Source organism: Protopterus annectens, chromosome 12.part0, assembly GCF_019279795.1.
Source record: "Protopterus annectens isolate FY-2018-M chromosome 12.part0, PAN1.0, whole genome shotgun sequence".
Classification (NCBI taxonomy): Eukaryota; Metazoa; Chordata; order Ceratodontiformes; family Protopteridae; genus Protopterus; species Protopterus annectens.
Genome location: NC_056746.1, coordinates 488,679,889 through 488,694,226, shown reverse-complemented (window position 1 = coordinate 488,694,226; position 14,338 = coordinate 488,679,889). Strand labels below are relative to the sequence as shown.

Genomic DNA, 14,338 nt, shown 5'->3' with positions numbered 1-14,338 from the left:
CTTCTGCATTCCACCACCAGCTTTCCTTATTTACCTTGTATCCATACCTGGCTTGGCCACATATCTGCTCTGCACACCACATGCATGCTGTTTTGAGGCAATGACATTCTTCTTCAACTCCACCCATTTCCTCCATTTCTTGGAGCTGCTACAGCCCTGACTAATTCCTTGAACTGTTGTACTTCATTTCCAGTCAACTTCCAGGTCTTCAGCCTGACCTCTGTTAACCTTCAGCCTTCTCTGGCCATTGCTTGCAGCAGATTGCGTTAACCAGTGGTTTGTGCTGTGGGATGACTGTTTCACTGGGTATGAATTTGCAATCACTGTTTCTACACCAGTGCTCTTTCCTTACTAGGAGGAAATCCACCTGAGTTGCATGTTGGCCACTCTTGTACATGATATTGTGACCGTCTCTCCTTCTGAACCATATGTTGGCTACTATAAAGCCATTTACTAGAAAGAAGTTTACAATGGCCTCTCCTTCTTTACTCCTGTTGCCCCACTCATGTGGACCCAGGCAGTCCCCATATCCTGTTCTGTATGTCCTGATGCGTTCAAGTCACCCATTATTAACACCATTTCCTGTTGTCCTGTATTATCTAGTAGGTCTTGCAACTGCTGTATGAATGCACTCTTTTCCTCACTATCACAACCCTGCTGTGTGGCATATGCTGAAATTAGGAATACCGTCCTGTCATTACACTGGAGTCTGACTGCCATGAGTCTGTCACCAATTCTGATGATATCCCTCACTGCATTCTGAAGCCTCCAGAATTTCCACACAATGTCTAGCCTGTCCTTCTCCGGAGTAGTGGATTCTGGACCCAAGCCATGTGTCTTTGCTGCACTGAACTTCCATCTTTGTCTCTTGAATACACAGGATGTCCAGCCTCCTCAGTACCATTATCTCATCCACTTCCAAGCTCTGTCCTGTCGGTGAACCTACACTGAGTGCAGCAATTCTTAGTTCACATTTGGCAGGCTGATTGGTTTTATGTCCAGCTTTCACTCAACAGAGCTATCCCAGGCATACCTCTCAACTGTACCAAATTCCTCAGCATTTACCAGTTTTGAGGACCAAATAATGGGGTGCCACGAATTCCCGAGTGGCCCCCTTTATTCCCAATTCTTTCCTGGCTTTTATTTTGATTTCTGTCCCAGCAATTTTCTGTCAACATGCAGAGGCATGTGCGATGATGTCAGCTCCATGAGCAGCCTGTCGGAATTCAGCTGAGGGGCTCAAGGGATGCGACTATTGACTAACTCACTCACATTCACTGTACTTTGTTTATGTTTATCAGCAGCAACATGTAAAAGTAGCTTGCAACTCACACTGCAGCAGCTAAGCTAAGTAAGCTACTGCTTCCTTCTAAGCACAGTCAAGGGACTGGAGTCACTCTGGACTACAGCTCAGAGTCGGACCAAGAGAGCAACAAGTAACAGTGCTTTTTTTTCTTTTTAATTAGACTTAGTTTAGCTACAGTAGTACAGTGACAGTCACTAAGGCTACCCTGTCCCCAAGCAAGCCGTAAGACATTTGTTCCACAGTGCAGCAGGCAGCAGTGCGACCGGAACGGTCATGAAAAAATATATTAAGTTTTTCTGCTTCTTTCCCCAGTTCCTCCTTCACCTCCAGGTAAAAAGATAAAAAGAAACAAATCATATATTCTGTCTCAGACAATCATGTTGTTGATGTGGATGATTTATTTCATTAGCTACCTGTGCCCCCTGTGTGTAAGAAACATGTTAGTCTGAAAAAGAACTTAAGATAGGCACACCTGCTTGCTGTGCTTAGTAAAATAAATATTTCACAGACAAAGTTCCTACAACCAGTTTATGATAGAATTCCAGTACAGCTGTACATATTTTACACTGTAAACAAATAAGTGTGTGTGTGTGTGTGTGTGTGTGTGTGTGTGTGTGTGTGTGTGTGTGTGTGTGTGTGTGTGTTGGGGGGGGGTGTTCAAAGACTTTTCCTTGGTTTCAGGAAGCTTTAGTGAGACAAAAATCAGAGGCCACGTGTTATAACTGATACAACAGGCAGCAACATTTGCTAATAGATGATGTCAGGTAACAATGCTGAGCCCCCCCCTAAAAGATCTAATGGTCATGTGTAAGCTACTAGTCTCTATCTGTAGACAGCCAAATAAGCTGTGCACAGTGCTCCCCAATGTACATTATCAATTTTTTTTACGGTGTAGCTCTTCTGTTTTGCAGCTTGGCAGAAGAAAAAATATGTACATATTTATAATGTAAATATAATTACTCATCTAGATCAGCCGAGCAGAGTTTACTGTCTGTTCCAGAGGATGGAGGTACCCGTCATTTGATATCAGGCTGTAACTCCTCACTTCCCTGTGTATATAATAAACGGATAACAGATCAATTTGCCTAGATGCCTCCGGCTTCAGGGACTCAGGGATTAGTTTGCTGTCGGGGTGGAGAGGAATGGGACAGTATTAGTGTGGATGTAGTTGGATTTCATGTGCTTGAATGCTTATTTTGAAAGTATGTATGGGTGTACCTAGCAATAGATGCTTTTAAATGTCTGTCTGCATGCGTTTGTGTTTAAATCTCTGTCTGTGTGTGTGTGTGTGTGTGTGTGTGTGTGTGTGTGTGTGTGTGTGCGCGCACCTGTGTGTTATGCTGTTAACACCTGCATTGCTTACTTGCACAAGATGCTACAACTCATCTGATCAGTTGTTCAAGCTGCTGACATAAGCAATTCATTGTCATAATATTATATTTTACTGAATTCAATTCACATCATACATTAATAATTTATAATACTACTACACTTGTACATAAATAGAGGGTCAAATGCTTAAAACATGTGCAAAACAGGTCAGAGTTCATTGTCATGCCACTCGATGTGCCACTTGCTTTACTGAGACAGACTGAGCTGTACTTTTCAGGCTTAATATGATAAGAATAACAACAGAGCTGAATTAACTGGTCTATGCTGGACTGGTGCACTAACACTTATATTTTGGTTGTCTGTTCTTCAGTTTGCGTTTAAATGTTGGTATCCCACAAGTCCATTGAAGTGGGAGGGGTTACATAATTATGTATGCAAAGTTTATGTTAATCAGCTTACAGATTTGTACCTATTTTCACAGGCCTTTGTCCAGATTTTGGATGTTTCCAGGTTGAGAAGTATGATCCCAGGTAAACCAGGCTGGGCAGCTGGACACCAGCCGGCCAGTAGCTTACTGACCCCACAGCTGCTGGGCTTTATGGCAAGCACCCACTGGCCAATAGGGGCATATACTCCTCTCCCACCATTAGCATGGGCCCCTGACGTAGGCTGGGTTCTCAACCCACTTATCACCAGCAAATAAACATGCCCATTTGGCGACATTAGTCAACATGACTGAATCAACTAGAGCCATATTTTACACCATCAAGTGGCTAGCCCATCAGAGCACGCAGTTTGTAATCTGCATTCTCCTATCTTGAGGATACGGCACCCCACAGTAGATCCTCAAAGTGGTTGGTCTATACATCTCTTCCCCCATAGGGCACCATGTAGAGTCTGTGCTGCTTGGTAAGTTTGATTAGGAAACACTCAGCATGTTTTTTGGAAGTGGGTGGAACTCCACAGGGAGAACATGCAAACTCCAAGCAGGCACTGGCCGTTGGTCAGGACTGAACGTTGTGCCTTGTATACGGAAACAAAGACCTTACCCATTATGGTAGCTGGTCTCATCATATTCTAACAACCCTCTTCCAACTAAACTCTCAATTCTTTCACAGTAAAGTCACTCACACTAACCCAAACCTTTGCATCCCCTTGCCTCCTGAAAGGAATTAAACTCATTATTCTTCCAAGTCACTAAATAATTCCTCCAATTTCATCCTCTATTTCCTTTCTAATTTCTAAACACTTATCTGCTATGTCCATTTCTTTTCCCTTTATTTCATTTCCTTTCCACAACAACTTGGCCAGTTTCTACTTACCCCATATCACTATTCAACCTATACATGTTCTCTAGGTTTACCACTGTTTCCTCCACTAACCATTGAAGTGATGTCTTTTTTCCCTACTAGTTATGGCTCTTCTGCATTTGATTATAACTAGTCTCCAACATTTATTATTAGTCTATCTTATGTACAATATTTGATGACATTTCACATCTTTGCAAGTCCAGCATGTCCCATCTTGCATCCCATACTTTGGATCTAAATCCATCCCATCCTATATTAACCTTTTCACCCCTTTGTATAAAGCTGTCAGAAATGTTTTGTCACTTCATCAACAGCTTTTCTGTTGGAATTAGTTATATGCACCTCACCAAATAAACTAGAAGCAGCAGAATCGTCATTCTAACTATTAGGAATCTACCTGTCAAGAGAGTTCACCCTCTTCCTCCATCTGCCTAATATTTTTCCAGCAACCTTAATTGCTGCAACAAAATCTGCCTTCATGCTCATTCACAACATGAGAGATACTAAACCAAGATACTCTGCTCCTCCAAACACCAATGGTAGGACTCAACCCTAATCCTTTTCCATTACCCAAAATTATCCTCGCTTCTGATAATGTAACTTTAGTCTTAGTTCCTACACTACTCCTCACAGTCTTTTCAAGTTTGTCTAGAATTGTACCCCACAACAGTAACAACAGCTAACAATCATTTACAAATAAATAAATATAACTGTGAACTCTTCATCTACAATGCATGTCTTTAGCTCTTCTAATCAGTACTTCAGTCATTAGTAAAAACTGTACTATAGACAATGGGCACCCCTGTCCAATACTCTAAATTTATATTTTACATTAATTCTCCTTTCACTGCCACCTTAAACCCCACCTTTGAACACACTTTTATAGTTTCTGTTAATTCAGTGCCAGTTTCATCTCCCAACTCTTCACACATTCTCTTCACTCCTCCAGTAAATCCCATTCAAACTGTTCCAGTTTAGCTAAAAGAGATCACTCTACTCTTCTATATTAAATGCTTTTCTAAACAAACAATGACTTACAGGGTGAGGATGACACTAAAATAAAGGAACACTCGAGCGTTTTTAAGAAAACAATGCCTGACAGGGTAGGCATTGCACTAAAATAAAAAAAAAAACTCAGGCTTTCACCGGAGTAAGTCACTTACATGGAAAGCAAGTCTTTGGAATCTTGCCCCTTGTCTGAAAGTCTTCTTTAAGACTAAGCTGCCATTGACAGAGCACCACCATTATAACATAAATGGGAGGCAAACTGAACATGCAGGTAGTGTTGATATAATGTGGGAGGTGAGACGTTGCCCTCGCATACCATTGTTTTTACTTAAGATCCAAACATGTAATTCCTGCAAAGAGACATTTATATTGAACTGACATCAATAAACCTGTGACACAAAAATGGGGAAAGTAGTGAAGTAAATGATTCAGTATACCATTTTTACAGGGAAAAATAGTATAATTTCCAAGCATGGTAGGGTATTATTAACATTTAGTGATTTTAAAATATTTAAATTACAGCTCTTTAAAGACTGATTTATGTCATCTTAATCTTTTTAAGAAAGGGGTTACATTTACTTCATGCAAATGAGCATGTCTGGTGGATATTTTAAGAGAGTTAAGAATTTTTACCAGGAAGCTAAATCTAGCATTCCAGTTTGATGGCAACAATTTGGACAGCATGATAAATTTAAGGAGAAGAGTATTTACAACCCCCCCCCCCCAACACACCCTTTGGTTAACGCTTTTGAAAACACATATGAGGTTGATATTCATAAATATTTTTCAATTAATTTCTCCAGAGGGATTTGTAATCTTGGGAAGGAAGAAAAGTAATTGTTAGAATCACTTATGAAAAATGGAGAGATCAGAATTATGAAACCAGATTTTTGGGGGGGGGGGCGGTTGTCATATTTGATATCATTGGTTATGCAGGACAAATATTTGGTACTTTACAAGATAATGATAAACATACTACAGTATCACAAAATGAAATCAATATTTCCTATGGAAAGACTTGTTTATTTTTAGACTACAATTAACAAGGAATCATCTCAAATTATGTATATGAATTTTTAACACATAATTCCACTTTCATTTCCTCAATTTTGGGTATCCTAAAGGTTTATTCGAACACAGAAAAGCCCTTTTGAGGCCTATTGTTTCTCCACAAGGTTCAAAAACATATCCTTGTAGGGTCTTTATTTATAGAATTTTGAACAAGATGCACAGATTTTAAATGATTCATGGAATTTTTTTTTTGGGGGGGCAGATTAGTCATGAATTATGGAGTGCGCATTTTGTTTTCTCACAAATCATGTTATATATTTATTTACATGTATTCCGAAGCATGAAGGAATGGTGATGTTTAATGACACCCTGATTGATTGTGAATTTCTAGATAACAGGGAGGTGTTTTTGATGAACTTGATGGATCTGGTAATGTCCAAAAACTTTATTTATTTTGAAGGTGAAACAAACAGATTAAGGGCATAGCTATAGGGGCATCATGTCATGTGGTCATGGAAGGTTAAATATTTATTCCCCTCTAGATTTTAATCTCACTGTAACATATTTAATGTTTTGGACGGTTTATTATTTGGAATGGTTCTAGTGACGAGATCCACAACTTTATGAAGTACATTAATAATACAACTACTTATTTAAAATTTATTTATTACTATGATTTTGACTCCATGAACTAACTGGATGCAACAATTTATAAGAATAAGAAATGAGTCTAGTATCCATACAAACCCTACTTTTTCTAGTGCATGTTAGCATTTTAACAGTTTTCATCCCCTTCATTATAAGAGAAATTTGGTAAAAGGCCAGCTTGTTAGAATAGCTAAAATGATTTGTAAAGGGGATTGATAAATTAGAAAGTATGCTGTTAGAAAGAGGGCACCCACAGTCATTAAAAAAAGATAAATAGGGAGATTATTGAAGGCTGGGGAGTTAAATATATGCCCTTATTAGGCCAAGATTTACATAATAAATGTAATGATTGGTAAGGAAATAATTACTTTGGAAGATAAAAATACTATACTCCCTGAGGAACAAAATAAATTTGAGAGAGCTTTTGTTATACCTTGTAGTAAGGGTATGGAAAGGATTAAAGCTGTAATTAGAAAAAATAGATTATTTTTAAAATGAATGACTATTTATAGGTTGTTTGATGAGTAACTAAATTTTGTGTATATAATAATTTTAAGGACGTTTTGGAGAAACAAGGAAGGTAAGGTTACCCCACAATAGGAGGTGACAATAGAGTGGTACTAACAGGTGTGGTATGCAATGTGATTTTATACTGGTAGAGGATGAGATTTTGTTGGCAAACACAAATAAATAAAAACTGGTCCTTGTGTATGGAAACTGTAATAGCAGCGGCTTGTTTTATATTGCCAGATATTCAATATGCCCCACATTTTATACTGGTAAAACAGAAAGGTTGTCTAAAAACAAAATTTATGAACACTTATGATAAAAAGAAATGTAAACAGTGCTTTATATAAATACTCTATTACATGTTATGGTTTTAAGTTTTACTTTGGAATTTTAGAAATTATCCCACTAGATCCTGGGGGGGGGGGGGTGTTTGGGAAACAAGAATTGAGTATACAGAATTGTACTGGCAATTTAGATTGAATGCAACAGCCTTCCCTGGGATTAATGACACAATATCAATTAGGGCATCTAAATTACAATATTCAACAAATTATGAAGTCATTTTATATACTTTCAGTATACACAAATAAAACTATAATTACATGCAGTAATTAAGACAGAAATGCTATATGTTTTAAATGATGAATATTAATGGGGACAGACGTTCTATGACTGTTAACAAAAGAATACATTTTATTTTTTTCACTATTTTTTTGTTACATATTCACTTATTTATTGTTATTTGTCGTTAAGTATTAATGTAATTTTGTCTCAGTGTCCCATCAAATTATTCAGTGCCTGTTTATGAGTAGTAGCCTTGAAACCTTTTATTAGTTTATTTGTAATCATGTCAGGTGGGTTATTTGATATAAATGAAGCAGTTGCATTTAGTGTTTAATTGTTCTGAGGAAGTCCCGTTGATGGTTGCGCTGAAAGCACATTATTTTGAGTTGTATACAAGTTCCAACTGTATTTATACTAAACTTTTGGTTTAGACAGATCATTCATCATATATTTTATTCTCCTGTGTTGGTTTGGTGTGATTATTCTACTTGGCTGTCCTTTTTCTTGGATTGTTGGAGAAAAGCCATCCACATTCTTTTAGCTCCAACTGCATATATATTAATATTACAAAATGTATGCAGCTCTGCTATGAAGTGTGATTCTGTATCACATGTTTAAATGAGAATGCATAACTTGCAGGACTGAGATAGATGTTTAAAGTGGTAAAAAGAAATACAGTTGACAAATGATTCTGGAATAAATTACACACACTGGCTTTTTAATGCATTCTTGTATGAAACCTTACTATAGAAGTGAAGGCAAGCAACACTGACTAGGGGACAAGGATGTCATACGCTCATCCATGCATACAATTTTACTACTTTTAAATGCTTTGGTGATGTAGAGACATTCTATGTTGATTTGTAGAAAGCTACTATAAAGACAAACTTTGTATTCGAACAAGACATAGTTTGCAAGTTGCAGCTTGTGAGGTGAAAATAATGGTTTTGGGAAAAGCTTTTTTGGATAGGTCACAGATTTAATGCTATAAGCAGATGGTCTATTTTTTCATGGCTTACCTGTACACCTGTGCGTTAACTCTCAACAACTCTGATCAATTGGGATTTGTTGTTTTATAAGCTCATTTTGTAACGTCAAATGAGACCCTTTTTATCTGCATTTGTTTGCACTGTACCCTATCAATAAGGCCAAACAACACCCTCCAATGTTCTATGTGACCTCAGCCTGAGCTCCTTCTTCCAAATAAGACAGCATACCTTTGCAAACTGTGATCTACCAGTACCAGTAAAAAACTAAAGTCTTCAGTTTGCTAGATACTCTTAACTCTGTTTATGTTTTTGTAGTACAACTGCAGTGGCATAATGACACTAGCAGCCTTTAATTTCAGTTGCGAACCTCTATTAATTCCTCTGCCAGTGTCCACTAGTCAGGGCCACTGATAACCCATATAACCCCAATAATCTTCCCTAACTGCAAACTTAATTTCTCCCTCTGTCATTCTTTAACAAATACTGTTCTTTTATTGTCATTCAGCCAAGGACACTCCAAACTCTGCTGCACTATTCCCCACCAAATTCTTCTCCCTCTCCAGATTTATACAATTTCTGGTAAAATTTCCTGAACACTTTATTTTCTAAGTGTGTAAAACTCTAGAATTACTTCCTTCTGCATCACCTCAACTGTACTTATTATTTTAGCTAACATGAAGCTAGATTCTCAATGCCATTTTACACTGTGTAATTCTTTCCATTTCATTCCCTCTCATTCCATCCCACCTAACCTTCGCTTCCAACCCTTGTCTCTGCAAAGTTTTTTTTTACCATTTCTTTTTGCTGTAATTATGCTCTCATGCAAAGTGGATTTTTTTATTCAACATATTTAGTTTTATTTCAATTACTTCAACATAACTATATTTATACGTTTGTACTTAACTTTTGTGGTACAGATAATTATTTCCTGATTATATGCCATCTAGTATTCACCTTCGGACAAATTCTGGGAAGAAACAGTCTGCAATTGGTAGGTACCCTATGACAGATTCATCACATAAAGTGGTGCAGAATACAGCCAAGTCAATTAGTTGATTAATAAACTAAATGGAGTTACATTCAAGTAAATGATAACTAAAGCAAAATGGAACAGAATAAGGTAAGTAGCAAAGTGTACAGCACTTGGCATACAGAAAAACAGTGCAGACGTTACAGTGTTTTAAACAGTTGCATGTCATCCGATGATCACTTTTGGGGAGAAAAGCAGGGGTATGTGAAGCACTTCAATGACAACCATACAGTAAAATATACACCGACTGGATTATTGTCTGAAACAAAACTGCTGGAATAATATGTGCATCCGTAGCTGACCAACAGTGGTACTACAGTCAGTGCCACTCTGTACTGAAATCTGCTAAAGGCAGGGGAAAACACAACTTCTTCCACTATGGACTTTTCTCCTCACAATTTCATCATCAGAAGGAAGGTCGAAAACTGCTTCCTTCAATACATAAAACAAATTACAGTATTTCCATGTACACTACACGTCTTCTCAGTATATACACACACACATAGAGACGCACAGACGTACATGTATAAATCCATACGTATATTTTATATATAATGTATACATACACACACACGGAAGCTAAACATTTTATATTCGCATTCGTCTTATTACTTAGGCCATCCAAAACACCAGACGTCACACTATATCATAAATAGAAAAAAAATGTCCACAGTAAAATAGTATATTGGAATAGAACTGAATAAATCCATCTATACAGGTACAGGAAAAAGACCGTGGTGTCTGAAGTAAAAAAAATAAGCTTTTGGTTAAAAAAAATACATACTTCACACACACGCATATACATATGCGTACATATAGAGAGAGACGTGTACTAAACTATACATTCATTCTTGTTATATTTTGTGTACGTAACAGACAGATACATAGGTACGTCTTTATGCCTATCCACTCAAAACATGCGCTTGTAATGTTCACTAAGACAGCCCCACGGACTGTTTAGAGGGGCATCTGTACACGAATGCTTTTGGGAAAGTGTTTAGTACGGAAATACGTGTGGTAATGTTTCTAAGACTCAACAAAATGAAGAAAAGGACAACTAACACCACCATGACACCGTTACTAAAATGAATAATTATGCAAAAAAAAAAAAAAAACGTAAGGACAGAAATCCTTGCCGAGTACAGGACAATGCCCGCTATTAGTGAAATTGCAATTATAGGGTTGCCACCTTTTCAAATGCCCAAAGTGGGACATTTTATTTAAAAATGTGAGACTCTGCAGGACAAAAACGTACTCCCGGCTAGTGCAAAGGACAGAACTTCACTTTTTTGCCAAAATAAAAGCTTATTTTTGTAGCATTTGAGTGCTTATACTATTTCACATAATATTTACGTGTTTCGTATACAAAATAACCGTTTTATGTAGCTATTAAAACAATTTTAAGAAATATATTTTGTCACAAAATCTCAGGACATTTGCCATTTTTTAGTTTTTTTCGCAGGACACAACTACCCAAAGAGGGACAGGTGGTAACCCTAGGCAATTAGCCACCACATCTCGCAATTGTGCAGGGGTTTCAAGAGCGGCTCTGCTTTCCGCACAAAATTTTGGTCTGAACTTAACTTTTTCAGAAGCAGTGGTGCATTAAAGTCAATTACAATAATAATTAAGAATTACGGAGTTGCTTTACTTCATAATAATAATTCAGACTGTCTTAGTATGTTAGCGTTCTAAGTCACTGCTACTAAAATGGTTAGCTTTCTCCTATATTCTGGAAGTAAACCGAGTTAAAATTATATGATCTACTGACATACCCTAATAGCATAACCCAAAACTCGGTTGACCTGAAAAAGGTAAGCAAACATAATCAACTACTGCTCTCCATTGCAATAATAGCAACCAAGTAACTGCACAGCCAAATCAATGCTACCATATTAGCACAGACGGACTGATGTATCTCTACAAATAGTGACGCACATTTACAAAGATGTACTATAACGTTAACCAATAATGGACACTTAGCATTCTCTTAATACTTACAATTCTATACTAGTATTCCTGCCACCTTGTAGTTCCGATGTACAACAATATCTACCCGAATGAGTTCCGATGCCCTTCCGGAAGTGATCTTGTGCTCGGACTTCATTTTCGATTGTACAGTTGTGGTTTGCTGGGAATTGTAAAGTTTGTAGAGATGTATAAATAAGGTCTGGAAGTAGATTTACTTTTTGTGTTAGCAGTGAATTATTGCTCCACTGCTTTTCTTTGAAACACTTGAAAATAGGTTTTAAAGTTGCATTTGGATTTTAGCAAGTACCGCTCTGTTACCGCTAATTTTGCCTTATGTTTTTGCACTCTCTGTCTCTAGTTAAATGTTTTTCTTTCTCGAGTGAAGCGTAGTTATTACTCAGAAAATGCATATTGATTCAAATCCTTTTCCTCTGTTAACGTTTTAAGTGAAGTAGACTTAGTATAGTAATATTTAAGCATTAAATCAGATTCATTCATCCATTCTCAGCCCCCTTTTCCCATTTTGCACATGGGGTCGGGGTGTCACTTTCAACAGTGACAATCGTCTCGAGCCAAGGTTTACACCGCCGGTTGGCTAGCGCGGTAGTTCATCCGTACATATTCACACCGACGGCCAATTTAGAGGGCCCATTCCAGCTACCGCATTTTTTGCTGTTTTTTTCTCCCTCCTGGTCCGAGGCGAAACGTGGTCCATTGAGATCAGCATCCTCACTTGTCATTAAGTTGCTTTTCCTCGAGCATCTGGTATCTAAGGCAAAAGATCCAGAAGAGCAAAATTATGATCACTGTTTTCGATAGGAAATACTGGAAACGTTATTTCTAAGCATGCAGCAGCAGTGATTCCTTTGTTTTGAGAGATTTATCCCCTTTTCATGTTTATAAAACCCTCCATAGTTGATATGTATGTAAGTTCCGGGGTTAGGGAGGCTTTCTGCCCACATGTGGGTGCAGGGGGCTTGTCTTCTGAAAATAAATGCTTACATTTTTTCATCTTTCTGTGTATTTTGGCCATGAATTTTCAGAGTTCTGCGATGTTAAGTTTTTGCCGTTTGGGTTTCAGTAGTAGTGGAACAATTGACATCAGTGCTTTTAACCTGGTTCATCATCTTATTTCGGCTGTTGCCATTAGGGGTAGCCATAGCGGATCGTCTGTTTCCATTTTTTCCTGTCCTGTGCATCTTGCTCTGTCACACTAACCAACTGCATGTCCTCTCTCGCCACATCCATAAACCTTGTCTTAGGCTTTCCTCTTACCTGGTAGCTTCATCCTTAGCATCTTTTTCCCCAATATACTCAGCATCCCTACTCAGCATATGTGGAGTGGACTAATGGTTAAGGTGTTTGCTTTACAAGCACAATGTGCAGGGTTTGAGTCCCACAAGGAATAATTGGCTAGGCTTAAATGGCTTACAAGGGCAGTTAGCTTAGTACTAACCTATGAATAAATGTGCAAACAAACGTAATCTTGTCTCTCTGGCTTTGTCTCCAAACCTTCCAACCTGGGCCGTCCCTCTAATATACTTAATCCTAATCTTGTCCACCCTCGTCACACCCAGTGCAAATCGTAACATCTTTAACTCTGCCACATCCAGCTCTAACTCCTGCCTTTTTGTCAATGCCACTGTCTCCAACCCATATAACATAGCTGGTTTCATTACCCTCTTGTAGACCTTTCCTTTCACTCTTATTGGTACTAGTCTGTCACAAATCACACCTGACACTCTTCTCCACCCAATCCATCATGCCTGTACTCTCTTCTTCACCTCACTTCCACACTCACCATTACTCTGAACTATTAATCCCAAGTATTTAAACTCATCCACCTTCGTCACCTCTACTCCTTGCATCCTCACCATTCCTCTATTCTTCCTCTCATTCACACAAATGTATTCTGTCTTAGTCCTGCTGACCTTCATTCCTCTTCTCTCTGGAGCATATCTCCATTTTTCCAGGGTCTCCTCCACCTGTTCCCTACTCTCACTACAGATCACAATGTCATCTGCAAACATCACAGTCCACGGGGAACGTCGGGGACTCCTGTCTGATCTCGTCTGTCAACCTGTCCCTCACCATTGCAAATAAGAAAGGGCTCAGAGCTGATCCTTGATGTAATTCCACCTCAACCTTAAACGCATCTGTTACTCCCACTGCAGACCTCACCGCTGTCATACTACCCTCGTACATATCCTGTACCACTCTTACATACTTCTCTGGCACTCCTGACTTCCTCATACAATACCACAACTCCTCTCTAGGCACCCTGTCATATGCTTTCTCTAAGTCTACAAAAATACAATGCATCTCCTTCTGACCTTCTCTGTACTTCTCCATCAACACTCTCAGAGCAAACCACATCTGTAGTGCTCTTTCCCGGCATGAAACCATACTGCTGATCACTAATCATCACGTCCCTTCTTAACCTACCTTCCACTACTCTTTCCTATAACTTCATGCTGTGACTGATCAGTTTAATCCTTCTGTAGTTACTACAGCTCTGCACATCACCCTTATTCTTAAAAATCGGTACCAAAACACTTATTTCTCCATTCCTCAGGCATCCTCTCACTTTCCAAGATTTCATTAAACAATCTGGTTAGAAACTCCACTGCCATTTCACCTAAACACCTCCATGCTTCCA

At 38.4% G+C, this 14,338-nt stretch overlaps 1 protein-coding gene across 3 annotated transcripts in view; it reads right to left on the bottom strand.

Moving 5' to 3' along the window:
* METTL22 (methyltransferase 22, Kin17 lysine) overlaps positions 1 to 11,979 on the bottom strand; it is a 937,139-nt gene extending 925,160 nt beyond the window's left edge. The window contains exon 1 of one of the 3 annotated variants that reach the window (XM_044089598.1): positions 11,710 to 11,979. The gene's annotated coding sequence lies outside the window, so the exon portion shown is untranslated. The remainder of the gene's footprint in view (positions 1 to 11,709) is intronic. The other 2 variants (XM_044089595.1, XM_044089596.1) reach the window with 2 other exon arrangements.
* Between the last annotated feature and the right edge of the window lie 2,359 nt (positions 11,980 to 14,338).